Source organism: Zea mays, chromosome 1 (assembly GCF_902167145.1).
Source record: "Zea mays cultivar B73 chromosome 1, Zm-B73-REFERENCE-NAM-5.0, whole genome shotgun sequence".
NCBI classification, from domain to species: Eukaryota; Viridiplantae; Streptophyta; class Magnoliopsida; order Poales; family Poaceae; genus Zea; species Zea mays.
Genome location: NC_050096.1, coordinates 250,521,106 through 250,536,932, shown reverse-complemented (window position 1 = coordinate 250,536,932; position 15,827 = coordinate 250,521,106).

Genomic DNA, 15,827 nt, shown 5'->3' with positions numbered 1-15,827 from the left:
GTGAATGCTTTAAAAAGGGACACTCGATTAGGTCATGTCCCTATATTAAAAATGGCTTGATTATTGACAAGGATGATAAACTTTGTTTTAAATGCTCAAAGAAGGGACACTTAGTTAAGTCTTATCCCCATTTGAAACAAAAAGGCATAGTGTTAGAAAAGAAAATATTAACTAACCATGTAGCAAGCAAGAAACAAGGAAAGAAGAAATCTTCAAGACTTGAAGATCGCCTTTGCTACATATGCCGAAAGAAGGGACATCAATGCAAGGATTGTCCCATTGGTAACTATCCCGCTTCTAGCTTGTCAATTAATTCACATGTAACTAGGCAACCCAAAATTGCAACTTGTGCTAGAAAGGTAATGAGTTTACCAAGTGCTAACACAAAGGACATTTGGGTTCCTAGATCTTTGTTGACTAACCTTGATGGACCCATCAAGCGATGGGGACCAAAATATGCTTGACAAGCTTTGCAGGAGAAGCAGATGATATGAAGCTTTGGGGTGCTTGAGAAAGTCAATTCAATTCTTATTAACTCAAGCTATCAATCTTCAATGATCTATATACTCAAGATTGACCCAAAGTTGTTTTGAATTATTATATCTAAAACTCATATCATCTCGGGAAGATATTGATGTTGTAGGAAATAAAGAATTATCCTATGCAGAAAAATCAAGGCCTACAACATGGAGGAAAGCCAAAGGATGGTAACATTTATGCTTTTAAGTGCAAGTATCTTAAATTATCATTTCTTATGTGTCTTGTGTAGTCACATAGAAAAAGAAAGCATTTCAATAATGTTTTTCAATTATGTCACCATTCTTTGAAGAAATTCCTCTCATATGGTAGATTGCATATTCATCATCTCTATACTATGGCAATCTATATGCTTTAAATTATTGCAAGAACCTTATGGCATGTTTTACACTAATTATCCTATTATAGCCATGTTCTAGATATAGAGAGATATTCCAAGTTCTTAAAAGAATAAGGTGTCATGTAAGGAATCCAAATCCTTAGGACACTTATAATGGGAATCTCTCTTTATATCTAGAATCGTGAGACTAATGTTTTTGTCTAAATAATCTAAATAGTCTCACATATAGAGAATGAGTTTCTCTATGGTAATGCGCAATCTAACATGTCAAAGAAAATCAATCCAATGATTTATGTTGTATTTCTTCTTGCTTAAATTGGATATGATTCTTCTACATTCATCGCTCTCCATGTTATGAATTAGATTTGTTCCCATAATCTTAAGGAATTAACTATGCTTGTTTTATAAGTTAAAACTGAGCATACATCATGGAATAATCTAGTTCATATTATAAAGTTTCCATGCTTTAGTAATCCACTTTTCATCCCTTATCAAAAATGATTACAAAAAGGAAAACTAGTGCTTGTGTTACTAATAACATATATCTTGAGCTTACTTATAAAAATCTACAAGAGAGTAAGTGCAAGCCACAAGCCTCAAGGGTTGCTCTTCACCCAAAGGAAGAAAGGTAAAAGCAAAGAAATCATCCTTCATCATATACTACCTTGTGCTATTAACATCTTTCTTTAGTATTTTCAATAAGTTTGGAAAGAAAAGGAGACAACTACAAAGGGAGGACACTCAAATGAAAAGGAAGACATCAAGAACAACAACACCTACTTGGATAGTAAGATCTTCAAACCAATCAATGGTGTGGTTGTAAGCATTCTAAACCTTTTTCATTGTGAGAATACTAGGCGTAAGTTGTTTATTGCAAATTTTATAAGCCTTGATCAAGATGAATAATGCTTCTCCCTATTTTGTCTTTAAAAATGAGTGAACCTATTCAATTCTTTCAAACTTTGATGCATATCTTTAGGGGGAGCCTATTTCTATATCTTGATTATATTGAGACTAACACTTTATCTTAGTAATCTCATATAGTCTCAAGAATGAGAATAAGTTTCTCATGGAATATGCTACTACATTTCAATCCATCTTGGTAAAGCAATATCACTTTTCTTAAGGATTGTAGCTTTTATTGTTAAAGTAGCATATTTACTGGATTCTCATGTTTTAAGCCTGTTTTATAATCTAGTGCATATGTTGTTCTTTTGATCGCATCTGTTATTTGTTTGATCATTGAATAACTTCAGTTAACACTTATGTTTATTAGTGCCTCATATAATTTCAATCAATATCTCTCTTGGTATGCACTAAGTTAAAAGGAGAATTCATGATAAATTTATGCAATTTATGATCTACTTGATATAAAATAACAATGACTTAGAAAAGGATCACTAGTTGTAGAACCCTCCCTTGTGCAAAATATTTCCATACATTGTCTTGAATATATGTCTTAAGCAACTAATACTAAGGACAAAGCACAATGAAGAGAGCGTCTCTATGTGAAGGTACAAAAGGGTAAAACTACTTCTTATCAAGTTTAACCTCTGCTTCATATCTTGTATACATTCTTCCTATACATTCCTTTCATATCTTGTATAAAAGGAAGAGAAAGCATGTCTATGCATTATCCCTGCTTCATATCAAGTTTAACCTCTAAAAATTTCATTCCTGCATTAATGCATTTTTGTTAAAACTAGGTGAAGTGATTTTATTGTCAAAGAGATTAAAGCTTAACCTTGTAACGAGGAAAAGCTACCTTTGTTCCAAAGGTGGAGGTTCCTTAAGTCTCTTTGAAATCCTTAAGGGTAATTGCTTAAAATGTTTCCAACATGCTTTCATAAGTGCATAGTCTGTCGTGAGCATCACACTTTTATTATGACATTGCACTTCACAGTTTCTATGATACAGATATGTTCTCATTAACCTAAATATGTGCACTTGGCATTTAAGGCCAAAATTTGTATTTCTTTCAAGGCACATATTTAGGGGGAGCAATCTATATTATATAGAACTGTATAAGCTTAATTGACATATACTTTTAACCATGTCTCTTTCCTTTGGTACATTTGCATATTTCCTATCTCTCTTGTGCCAAGGCTAAGACTAATATGTTTCCATGAGTATCTTGTGTATTAAGTCTTATATTGAAAGGGAAATGGAGTATTCGGCAAAGACATCGCTTCCACTCTACACCATCGGTATTCTCTATACTTTTGCCGGTATTCCGCCATCTCTCAAAATTAGTATAATCTTCACTCATATTCATTTGTACCATTGGGGAGAAAGTAAAAAGGACTCTGTTTTTGGCGATTAATGCCAAAGGGGGAGAAAGTATTAGCCCAAAGCAAAAGGACCGCACCACCACGCCAATTTCAAAAAATTTCGAAACAAAATTGTTTTCAATTGATATCTTTGAAATTAGTATTCCTCTAAGAAATTCTATCTCATTTGATATCTATATTTTAAGGAGGAGTTTTTCAAAATTAGTATCTAAAATATTTGATCTTCTTTGTGAAACCCTCTTGAACACTAAGAGGAGAATTTCATTAAGGGGGAGTTTTGTTTAAGTCAAAGGAAAAGCATTTGAAACAGGGGAGAAAATTTCAAATCTTGAAAATGCTTCTCAAAATCTTATTTCATATACCTTTGACTATTTGCAAAAAGACTTTGAAAAGAATTTCCAAAAGGATTTGCAAAAACAAAACAAGTGGTGCAAGTGTGGTCCAAAATGTTAAAAAGAAAGAAAGCAATCCATGCATATATAATGACAGTATAAATTGGTTTAATTCCAAGCAACCTTTGCACTTACTTTATGCAAACTAGTTCAATTCGGCACTTATATATTTGCCTTGGTTTGTGTTGGCATCAATCACCAAAAAGGGGGAGATTGAAAGGGAAATAGGTTCAAACCTTTTCCTAAATGATTTTGGTGGTTGAATTGCCCAACACAAATAATTGGACTAACTAGTTTGCTCTAGAATATACATTCTACAGGTGCCAAAGGTTCAACACAAACCAATAAAAAGAACAAGTTAGAGTTCAAAAGAAAGGAGCAAAAAGGAAACTGAAGTGTTCCCTGGTATGGCGCACCGGACTGTCCGGTGCACTAGGGGTCGTACACTCCAAACTCTTCAGCTTCGGGTTTTCCAGACGCAGCTCCGCTATAATTCACCGGACTGTCCGGTGTACCATCAGACTGTCCGGTGTACCACTAGACTGTCCGGTGCACCAGCGGAGCAACGACTATCTGCGCGCAACGGTCGACTCTAACGGGTGAACAGTGCAGCACAATAACACGGCATAAGTCAGAGCAGAAGGTCAGAGGGGCACCGGAATGTCCGATGTCGCATGAGGACAAAGCCTACAACGGTCAACCAGCTCCAAGCCCTAACGACAGGATGACGTGGCGGCGCACCGGACACTGTCCGGTGGCACACTGGACTATCCGGTGCGCCCATCACTAGCAGACTTCACCAACGGCTACAATTTGGTTGGTGGCTATAAATACCACCCCAACCGGCTACTTCAAGGTGTGGGAGCCCAAGCAACATTCCAAGTCATATAGTTGACATATCCAAGCCCTCCCAACAACCTCTATTCATTGATCCATCCTATACACAAGATTAAAACCACTACAACCTACACAAGTGCCACAAAAGAGAGATCAAGCAAAAGAGAGCTACGGGTGTGAGTTTAGCACTAGTGCCTTGTGAGATTCATTGAGAGAAAGTGTGTGCTACATCTTGTGATCATTTGTGCGTGGAGTATTGACTCCCATTGAACTTCCTTCAAAGTTTTGGAGGCTTGTAAAGCTAGCAAGAGACACCTAAGAGTGTGGTGATCCTTGCGGGATCTTAAGTGATCCTTGAGAAGAAGAAGAGCTCGCCGGTCTTGGTGATCGGTGGAGAAGAGGGAAATAGTTGAAAGAGACCCGTCCTTAGTGGACTCCTCAATGGGGACTAGGCCTTCGAGGGCCGAACCTCGGTAAAACAAATCACCCGTGTCTCTTGTGTTTATTGCTTGTGATTTGTTTGTTCTCTCCCTTTCTAAGTTCTCTTGCGCTACTCTTTGCTAATATTATTTTGTGTTGCTTCAAGTTAAATTCACATTTAGAGAAGCAACTCCTTGCAAGAAAGAACTTGTGTTTCTCTTCTTCTTATCTATGCCCTCTTGCATTATTCTCCTCTAACATTTCTAGTAGTATTGCTATTGATTAAATTCCGCAGTCTTTGAAAACAATACTCGTTGCAAGCAAAGGAGTTAGTTTTATACTCCGATAATTGTGAATCTTGTTCTAACTACTAATCAAGGGATCTAGTTTGGTTTTAGAATTATAATTTTCAGGTTTCGCCTATCCACCCCCCCTCTAGGCGACTTTCACCTCAGAGTAGCGTCACCACTACAAAGTATATGGTATGTATTCCAACTACCTGCCTAATGGTATGCAGCAAGGTGTGTGGTTTATTCTCTACCTTGATGCAGGACACTGCTGCTACTGAAGACGCTGGGTGTAAATTCTTTTTTTAGTAACTGTCGGTACCCTGGATTAGGGGTACCCCTTGCTACGGTATGAAGACACGATGCCTGTGCGGCTACCCTTAGCTGCACGGAGAACAGCCCTAGGAGTATCTCGTGAGCGGTTGAGGTGGCGTTCTCGGAGACAACGCCATCGGGCCCAGAAGACACAGGACCCCCGGGCGCACAACCCGGACCCCCGAAGTAAAGCAGCCCGGAGCCGTTGGATAGAGTCTGGACCCCACCAAGTGAGCTCCGGACCACCCATAACAAGGTCCCCGGAGAGGAAGTACCGTGACCTAGGCATAGGTCCGGTATTGACGCGTGTCCAGGCTCTATCCGGAGCGCCTCCGCTCCCCACCCAGTCAAGGGTCTAATGTTGCCACATGCCTTATTGTCCGTGACGTAGGCCAGCGGGCGGAGCATGACGTAAGGGCTCTGGGCCGCGCAGCCTCCGCATTTATTGCGGAGAGGACACGATGCCTGCCCACCCTTCTGACAGGCGATGTGCCCCCATGGCATTTATTGCGTCCTGTCCATTCCGCTGGCAGGCGGCGACAGGGCCACCCTGCAGACGGTGCACCTGTCCAGTCCGTTGCCGAAACAGTACGCCCATGTTGCGCGGTGCATTGTACTCATCCCTTGTACGAGAAGCTTCCCCCTGCACGCCGAGGCTATACAGATCTTGGGTGTCAGGGCGCAAGAAGATCGCTCCAGCAGCAAGTATTAGTAGCTACATCCGCTGTGTTCCTGGGCCCACAGGTCGGGGCTCAGTACTCTTGTACATGTCCCCCTTTTGCTATAAAAGGGGAGGCATGCGATGTTACAAAGCAAGCTCAATCTAGAGGCTCAATCTAGAGGCTTAGACCCAAGTCATCCTAGACAACTCAAGCTCTCAAGCAATATAACACACAGTGGAGTAGAGTATTACGCTCCGGCGGCCCGAACCACTCTAAACCCTTACGTGTTCTTGTGTTCATTCCTTCATCTCGCAACAAGCAAAACGCTTAGGCCCCTCCTCATCTTAGGATTTAGGGCGGGTGCACTCCATCACCCGACCGGAGATTTCCTCTCCAACATTTGGCGCGCCAGGTAGGGGGCTAGGCTTTAGGTTTTTGCTTGTTTCCTCGCTCAGCATGATGGTGCAAATCGTTGAGCATCGCGCCGAGACTTTGGTGGATTTCGTGGTGGAGGAAGAAGCTGCTTCTTCCACACCACAGGTTCCCAACCACCCTGTCCTAGGCACTGCTGCTGTGCACACCGCACGGCAGCATACAGCTGCATAGACATCTCGAACTCCATCGAGGGCGACTCCGGGAGCATTGTCAGCAGCCAGGGAGTTGCTGTGACACCCTCCAAGCTCCACAGCCTCACCAGGGGCCATGAAGCAATGGCGGGACGACGTCGACCGACTGCTCGGCATGGCACATTCTACCTCGACCAGGTCGAGGCCACGGTCATCCCGGTGCCAACATGAGGCGTCGGCATCTGTGCACTCACCCTCAGTGAGGGGCGCACAGACCAACGACATTTGGGCAGAACTCGACCGCAGGCGTGCGAGAGAGGATGCCCGGGTCTCTTTGGAGAGGGCACGCGAGCGCCGCCAGAACATCGAGGGTCGCAACCTCGATCAAGACTTCGCTGCGGTAGCGCCGTAGACACCAATGGGCACCTGGTCCCAAGTGGGTGTCCCCTTGGCCGGAATGGGCTGCGCCGCCCTCGCGGATCATCTCTGCACGGCGTCGTGGCCGCCCAAGTTCCGGCCGCACCTGCTAGAAAAGTACGATGGAACGTCAAACCCGTCGGAGTTCCTGCAGGTGTATGTCACCGCCATCACGACAGCAGGTGGAAACACCGCTGTGATGGCGACATATTTTCATGTCGCCTTGTCCGGACCAGCCCGAACTTGGCTCATGAACCTCGCCCCTGGGTCAATCTACTCCTAGGAAGAGCTCTGCACGCGGTTCGTTGCGAACTTCACCAGTGCTTACCAACAACACAGCGTGGAGGCCCACCTGCACGCAGTAAGGCAAGAGCCCAGAGAAACTCTCCGAACATTTATCTCCCGCTTCACCAAGGTGCGAGGTACTATACCTCGAATCTCTGATGCTTCTATCATCACGACCTTCCGCCAGGGGGTACGTGATAAAAAGATATTCGAGAATTTGGCCACGCATGACGTGGAAACGGTCCCCACTCTCTTTGCTCTGGCCGACAAGTGCGCCATGGCTGCTGAGGGCCGTGCGTGGCACTCAGCGCCACAGACCGGGGCTGCCCAAGCAGGCGGCTCAGGTGTCGTCGCTCAGGACGGCAAGAAAAAGAAGAAAAAGAACCACGGCAACGAGAAGCCGCACTCCGCCTGTTGGGGGCCTTCGTCCTCCGAAGGTCCTCAAAAACGTAATTTAATAATGTCTTCCAAGTATGGTTTATATACAGGTATCTTTGGATTCATGATAAAAGCATACACGATGAGGAGCTTGATCGTGACGAAGGTTGCCGTTGCTCCGAAGCTGTGCGAAAGGGAGCTTCGGCTAAATCGCAGAAAAGGGAACCGACTTAAAAGGGAAAAGGTTGTTCAGTCCTCATAGATTTTTCTATAAGCCAATAGTAAATGTAAAGGGCATAATTGTAATCTCTCATAGGTTATGTCCTGTGCCTATAAATAGATGAACAGTACCCCTGTACTGTTCACGCTGACTTGTACTGGCTTTTGCGTCACGCTTGTACTTTTTGCCTTCTATCAAGCCGAAGGTATTTTTGTAATTCAATATTGTTCCTGTCTTTCCATGATAATATAATAAGAATGAATTAACAATGTTATATGATTGTTTATGTTGTCTCTTATATTTCACATGCTTCTCCTTTTATTAATATATATACTGCAATGATGAAGGGATGTCCTTCATGACCTTCGTCTGAAGATCATTATATCCTAAGGGGAGTAATGCTTCGAAGGACGAAGGGCATTAACATTTAATATCTTGTGTTGCCTTGTTCTTAATTCATAGTATTTGAGAACAAGTCCCCAACATTGGCGCCCACCTCCGGTGAACCCTTTTTCGACCACCTTCGGCAAGCACTGACTTCGTCATGCCACCGAAGAAAGCTTCAGCGCCAGGGGCTGCCGCACTGCAGCCACTGGACCCGAACCAGGAGACCCTTTCTCTTTGAGAGGTCCGAAGCTAGAAGAGGAAGGCCACTAGTCCAACACTCCAGGAGGAGGAGTTGGACCAAGAAATCAGAAACATGGAGATAATCCATCAGCAAGTGCAAAGAAAGAAGGAGAAGATGGCCCGACTGGCTGATCTTCAAAGGTAGATCGACAAAGCCACTGAAGAAGTACGCCATTTTGTTCAAGACGAACAAGATCGAAGGCCCCAACGTAGGGAGCTTCATCAAGAAGGCTTGTTTAACGACGATGGATGGTATGATGATTTTAATCATGATACCTTTACTTTTGATGATGCTTCTCCCTTGGCAGCAGCTCTGCAGGCCATCCCATGGCCCCCATCATACAAGCCACCTCAGCTTCCCATGTATGATGGGCACTCAGACCCGAAGCCGTTTTTGATGAGTTATGAAGCAACTATATCTTCATATGGAGGCAATGCAGCTGTCATGGCCAAGTCCTTCGTCATGGCAGTTCGGAATGTGGCCCAAACATGGTATTCTTCTCTTCGGCCAGGAACCATTACTTCGTGGTAGAAGCTCAAGGATATGCTGGTGACAAGTTTCCAAGGCTTCCAGACGAAGCCAGTCACAGCTCGGGCCTTGTTTCAATGCACGCAAGATCATGAAGAGTACCTTCAGGCATATGTCCGAAGGTTCTTGCGTCTTAGAGCACAAGCACCTACAGTACCCAATGAAATTGTCATTGAGGCCATGATTAAGGGGCTTTGTCCAGGACCTACTGCTCAGTATTTCGCTAGAAAGCCCCCACAGACTCTGGAGAAGCTGCTTCAGAAGATGGATGAATACATCCGGGCTGACAATGACTTCCGCCAAAGAAGGGAGGAAGCATACAGGTTCTCTGAAATGACCAGAGGCTTCGGAGGAAGAATCCATCCGAGACACGTCAGGTCAATTCACAACTCCACCCAGAGTGAACAGAGGCCACAGTATTCTTCGCAAGCTTCGGGGCAGCAACAAAGCTCTTTCCGGCCGCCAGCTCCAAGAGGCAGTGGCGCCAGGGGCTTTGGAGGAAGATATGGGGACCAGCCCAGGAAGATCTACTACTTATTTTGTGGTGAAGACAAGGGCCACAATACAAGAACGTGTCAAATCACCATCCAAAAGCAAAAAGATATTGCAGAGGCCGAAGCCCGGCAAAGTCAACCGAAGCAGGTCTCGCACACTACTTCGTGTCATTCACCCTACATACCAGAATATGTGGGTAATCATCTCACAGCTTCTGTTGCTTCGGCTAGTCAGTCGCAAGTTTCTTGGCCACAACTTCCACCTCCGCCGCCACTACAACCTGCCTACTCACGAGGTCAGCAGCCAGAAGGGAGCCAACAGACCCATCAGCAGCGAGATTTCAGGGAGGGGTCCGAAGCTCGCACAGTTAATAGTACTGTGCCAGAATCAAAACACATATATTGAGAGATATCCTACCTCTGGCATAGTTTTACATTCACTGTCATTTTATTTTTAAATAAGGAACAATCAATGTAAACCTAGCTTTCTTGTCATTTTTAATTTCTTGTACTAGCTTCGTTCATGTCAAAATGAAATATACCTTCGTCACAGACTTACAAGAACGCCGAAGCTACAAAGAGATATTCCTTCGGGAGTACAGACCCAAAAATCGTAGTGAAAGTTCCACCGAAGCCACAAAAAGTCATTCTTAAAGAGCACAGCGTAAGTTTCCTGAAGCTTCAAAAAGTCGTTCCCAAGGGAACGAAGTGTAAGTTTTCTGCTCAAAAGTCGTTCCAAAGGGAATGCAGAGCCAAATACCGCCGAAATATAAGGCGAAGCGTGAAAAGTCAACGTGAATACCAACAAAATAGAAGGCGAAGAAGTTCAAAAGACGTTCCTCAGGGGATGCTGAACTTACACCGAAAAATAAGCGGTGAAGCCGAAAAATAAACGGCAAAGAGATTTTTGATGGTTCCTAAGGGGACACAGATATTGTGTTTCAGTGTGGGTATGTGTCTTCGGCATTAGCATCATTCTTTGCATCATATCATCGCATCATATCGCATAGCATCACATCATACATCATACCACATCAATGACATCAATTGGAAGCGAGGCCGATCTTCGGAGAATGCTTTACAAAAAATGAAAAGATGCCAAGGCACAAAGTAAGCTGAGAGTTACAGCTTCACCAGTTCTGATGTGGAAAGAGGGATCTATTCTTTACGAAGCATTGATGATTTTATAAAGGGTGGATGATTCTTACGAGGCATAAAAACTCTTCTTTACGAAGCATGAAAAGAAGGGAAGGTGTTTTTTCGCCGAAGGCTCAAAACGGTATGTACATAAAGTTTCATGCATCGCAAAGAACTGAATTACAAACAATTCATATATTACATTCAAATCTATAAGCACTGAATATTACAAACATAGTTCAGCGAATGTTACATTAATATTCTAGAAAATGTTTTTACAATAGCTACTCTTCTTCCTTTAGTACTTTTTCTGCAGCTTCGGTTAGCAGCTTGGTAACAACTTCATCTACAATAGCTTCGACTATATTAATAATTTCTATTGTTTTCTTTGTCTCTGGGTCGACCAGTGGGTCGAATGGCTCTAGGGGAGGAGATAGTTCAGTTGCGGTAGAAGACATAAATTAGTTCGAAGTCACAAAAATAAACAACAAAGCTAAAAGCCATTAATTGATACTTATCCGTCTTTCAAGTTCCGCAGCTTTTTCAACTTCTTTTGCTGCTTCTCGAGCGTCATGAATATCTTTTTTGCTCTTCTTCATTATTTCATGAGCCATCCCTCGGCCACCATTTTCCCAGATATCAGTGAAAATTTTTCCACCTATTGAACTCGCTTCGGCCGAGGGGTCCTTCGTATCATCGACGGAGAAGGCAGCTTCGGCCTGGGCCAAGGTTTTAACATGTTCACAACCTGCCTTCTCCAAAATGGTTGCAACTCCCCTCGCACCAGAGAATGCACAGACGTCCCCGCGGTCACTCAAAATCTCCTCAAAAGCTTCGGCTTCAGTACTGATCCACTCGATGACGCCCTCAGGGTCGCCCCGTATGAAGTTGTCTTCGTTTGAGTAGGCGCCCACGTTGGCGAAGCTAGTCTTTATCTTTTTTACACATTCCACATATTTTTCAAAACATCTTTCTTTTGATGCGCGAAGCTCTGCAACTGTTTTTTCAAAATAACTTTTCTAGTACTCACTGGCATCTCGGTCAGCTTCGGCAACGACGCATTTTAATTTGGCCTCAGCTAGTTGTTTTCGAAGGTCTTCAATCTCATTCTTTTGAATTTCAGACTGAGCCTTGAAGTTAGCTTCATCCCCCTTTACTTTGTCCACCAATGTAAGTAGAATTTTGTCTTTTCCGTGGCTACGTTCCTCAGCTTGATAACCTCAGTTCGAAGGTTGTTGAGAGCAATAGTGCAACTCTCGTCTTCAGCATTCTTTTACGCCCTTAAGGCGTTGCTAAGTATTAAGCCCTACAAGAAAGAATGAATGGATTAACATGAGAACAAAAGACTGTATTACAAAATCCATAAACTTCAAAATTCACAACTTTTGTACCTTCAGACTGTTGTATGCAAGGCTATCCGCAAGATCGTCCTTCGTCATGGCACAGAGGCCAGCTTCAAGCTTCGGAAAACCCATACTTCTGGCCATCTCCCGGCAGACGGATAATTCTTTGTTGTCTGGGAGGCAATACAAGAAATCACCTTCATCTGTACCATTAAACACTAAGGCCCCTTTCGGGTACTTCAGTTCTCGGGCACAGTGTTTAGCTTCAAAAATTTCTTCCTCAGATAATCTTTTTCCCGAAGCATGTCGAATAACATAATCAAGGTCTTCGGAAGGTGCTTCGGGAGTAGGAGCGGCAGCTTTTTCAGGCAAAGTCTGTTCTATAGCCTCTTCATCTGCCGCCTTCTCTCCAATTTCCGAGGGATTTTTCTTAGCAGGCTCTGAAGGCCCAGCTTCGGCACTAGCTTGGCTCATTGCAGCTTCGGCTTCGGTCAGTTTTGTTTTGGCTTCAATTTGCATTTTCGAAGCCTTGGCAAATTTCCCTGGAGTAGAGCTTGAAGCCTTTACCATTTCTAGCACATCTAGAACACTTGCCATCCTTCTTTTGGGAGTGGCCGCAAGATCTTTTTGTATCTTCGGCATTGTTACTTTCGCCGAAGGGCTTAAAACTTCTAACATTTTTGTTCCTTCAGCCTTTGGCTTTTCGGCCTTATCTTTACTAGTCTTTGCCTCAGCTTGCTCGGCTGAGGGTAGCTTCGACATGGTAGCCGGTTCTTCAGCCTTCTGCGTAGGAAGAATTGGCTCCTTCGGATCAGCAGCTGAAGAAGTCTTCCCGCCAAACTCGGGCACCACAGCCAGCTCAATATAATGGGGCCGGTGGGTGAGGACTTTCAACTTTTTACTCTTCGGCGCAGGCTCGCTTGGAGCAGCCGAAGCAGCAACCTTTCCAGAGATTGCACCCTTTCTTTTCTGCCCCTGTGGTGGGTAGCGATAGTCAGGTACACAAATCCAATAGCATCAAAAACCCTATTCAATCTTTTCTTTTTTCGGCCCCCGAAGGCTACAGATAGTGCATTATCTTCGAACTTGGAATATGCTCCAAGTAACTCATCGCTAGTATTTTCAACACACTTCAACCAGTCATCATCTGGTTCGGCAAACTGGTCTCCAAACCTGAAGGTGTATTTCAATCGAACTAGGTCGCCTTCGCTAGGGTTAGTGATGGTTTCTTTTGGCATTTCCCAGCTGTCTATCAGTGGCCATATCCTATAGGCTACATGTTCTTGAACTAAGTCTCTTGTCCCGATAAAAGAGCAAACTGTGCTAAAGGCCCTTCGGCATGCTTCGGCTGCCTCATCAATTTCTACCTTCGGCTTTCGGAGGCCGAAGCGGGACCAAATGGGGCGCATGATGATCTCTTTAATGTCTTCTCTCGCCTTCAAATCATTTTTCACATAAAACCACTCTTCCATCCAGGCCCCGGGCCATCTCTTCCGAAATGTTGGCACTGGGTAGCTTGCGCCAGAGCGAGCAACGAAGCTATAGCAACTGAAATTGTTATGATATTGTTCTTTACCCCAGGCCTTTGTCTCATACGAAAGTTCATGCATACTACAAAAACATCTTGCACTTGGCTTTAGACATTGACTTCTCACAGCCCAGACGAAGATCCCCATTCTAATAACTTCTTCGGGAGTAATCTGGTGAAGGAAAATCTGGTATGTCTTTAAAACTTCAACCACAAATCTGCTCAATGGGAACTGAAGTCCAGCTTTGAAGAAGCTTCGGAAGATCATAACTTCATTTTCTTCGGGAGCAGGAACGGCTCTGTCTATGTCAGCCCTCACAATAGACATCTCTCGAAAATACCTTCCTCTCATATTATCAAGATGATTCTGTTTGATAGTTGATTTCCCGAAGACAGCATGACTTGGTCACCAGGGTCGATCTTCAGAGTCTTCGCCTCCACTCTCCACATCATAGTTGTCGCTATCATCAGTATCTTCAGACAAGCCTTCTAGTATCTCTTTAGTAATCTTCTCTGTATTTGTTTTTGCTATTGACTCAACAAATCCAGCAGTCTTCTCCTCAAGAAGCTTCTCCTCTTCGATCAGCTTCGTCTCAGCAGCAACTTTTTTGTCTTGAGACATCTTTTCTTCGGAAATGACCAAAATGCGTCCTTAAAACCAAAGCTTAGGAAGTCTGAGAAACTAAGCGAGCGTTGGTAGACAAGAGCTAAAAAACTGAGCAAACAAAGCAAGCGGCAAGTAGCGTACCAAATGTGGTCAGGGTGAGTTCTTATTTATATGATCAACGCGCTCCAAATTGGAGGGTCCCGTCTGTCATTGACTGTTGCTATTCTAGCAAAGGGAAGGTGTTTTTTCGGACCTTCGGCTTAAGGCCTTCGTCCATGTTGCAGTCTGAATTCGTTCTTAAACAAATTAATACTGCGAGGGGCTACTGTTGGGGGCCTTCGTCCTCCGAAGGTCCTCAAAAACATAATTTAACAATGTCTTCCAAGTATGGTTTATATATAGGTATCTTCGGATTCATGATAAAAGCATACACGATGAGGAGCCTAATCGTGACGAAGGTTGTCGTTGCTCCGAAGCTGTGCGAAAGGGAGCTTCGGCTAAATCGTAGAAAAGGGAACCGACTTAAAAGGGAAAAGGTTGTTCAGTCCTCATAGATTTTTCTATAAGCCAATAGTAAATGTAAAGGGCATAATTGTAATATCTTATAGGTTATGTCATGTGCCTATAAATAGATGAACAATATCCTGTACTGTTCATGCTGACTTGTACTTGCTTTTGCGTCACGCGTGTACTTTTTGTCTTCTATCAAGCCGAAGGTATTTTTGTAATTCAATATTGTTCCTGTCTTTCCATGATAATATAATAAGAATGAATTAACAATGTTATATGATTGTTTATGTTGTCTCTTATATTTCACATGCTTCTCCTTTTATTAATATATATACTGCAATGATGAAGGGATGTCCTTCATGACCTTCGTCTGAAGATCTTTATATCCTAAGGGGAATAATGCTTCGAAGGACGAAGGGCATTAACATTTAATATCTGGTGTTGCCTTGTTCTTAATTTATAGTATTTGAGAACAAGTCCCCAACACCGCCACTCTGGTCGTGGCAGCTGCGACTGGGGGCCGGGGCGACCGCAGCAAACGCCCACGGCCATCGAGGGGTAACGGCGGCACATGCCCCGTGCACCCCAATGGTCGCCACAGCGCTGCAGAATGCCGCGAGATCATCGACCTCGCGAAACGTGTCAGCGCGCGGTGCGAGCAGTCTTCCGGGGATGGCTCCCCACCTCGTCGCCGACCCGGCAAGGAAAAGGCCAACGACGAAGAGGTGGTCGTGGCCGAACCGGACCTTGGGTATCAGTCACCCGAGGGGGTCCTGAAGGATGTCTTCACTGGAGACTGCAATTCCGGTGAAGGCAACTAGACAGACCACCAAGGGGGCCCGTGCTACCTGGCCTATGGGGCCGAAGCCTGCCTTCCCCCAGAAACCCTTCTGGACTCCCCATGGGTCCAACCTTTCGATGAGTTTGTGTAGGGGCCACTACAACGCGAGGACGTGGACTCAAGCAACGGACTCAGGTGTCAAGTTGCAACTCGAAATGCACATCGTAACCAGGCGCCCAAGTACTATGGCCGACGGTTCGTGCATAGTAGGGAACCCAGGGTCGGGACCTAATCCTGCGGCGAAGTACTGAACCAAGAGGGGAT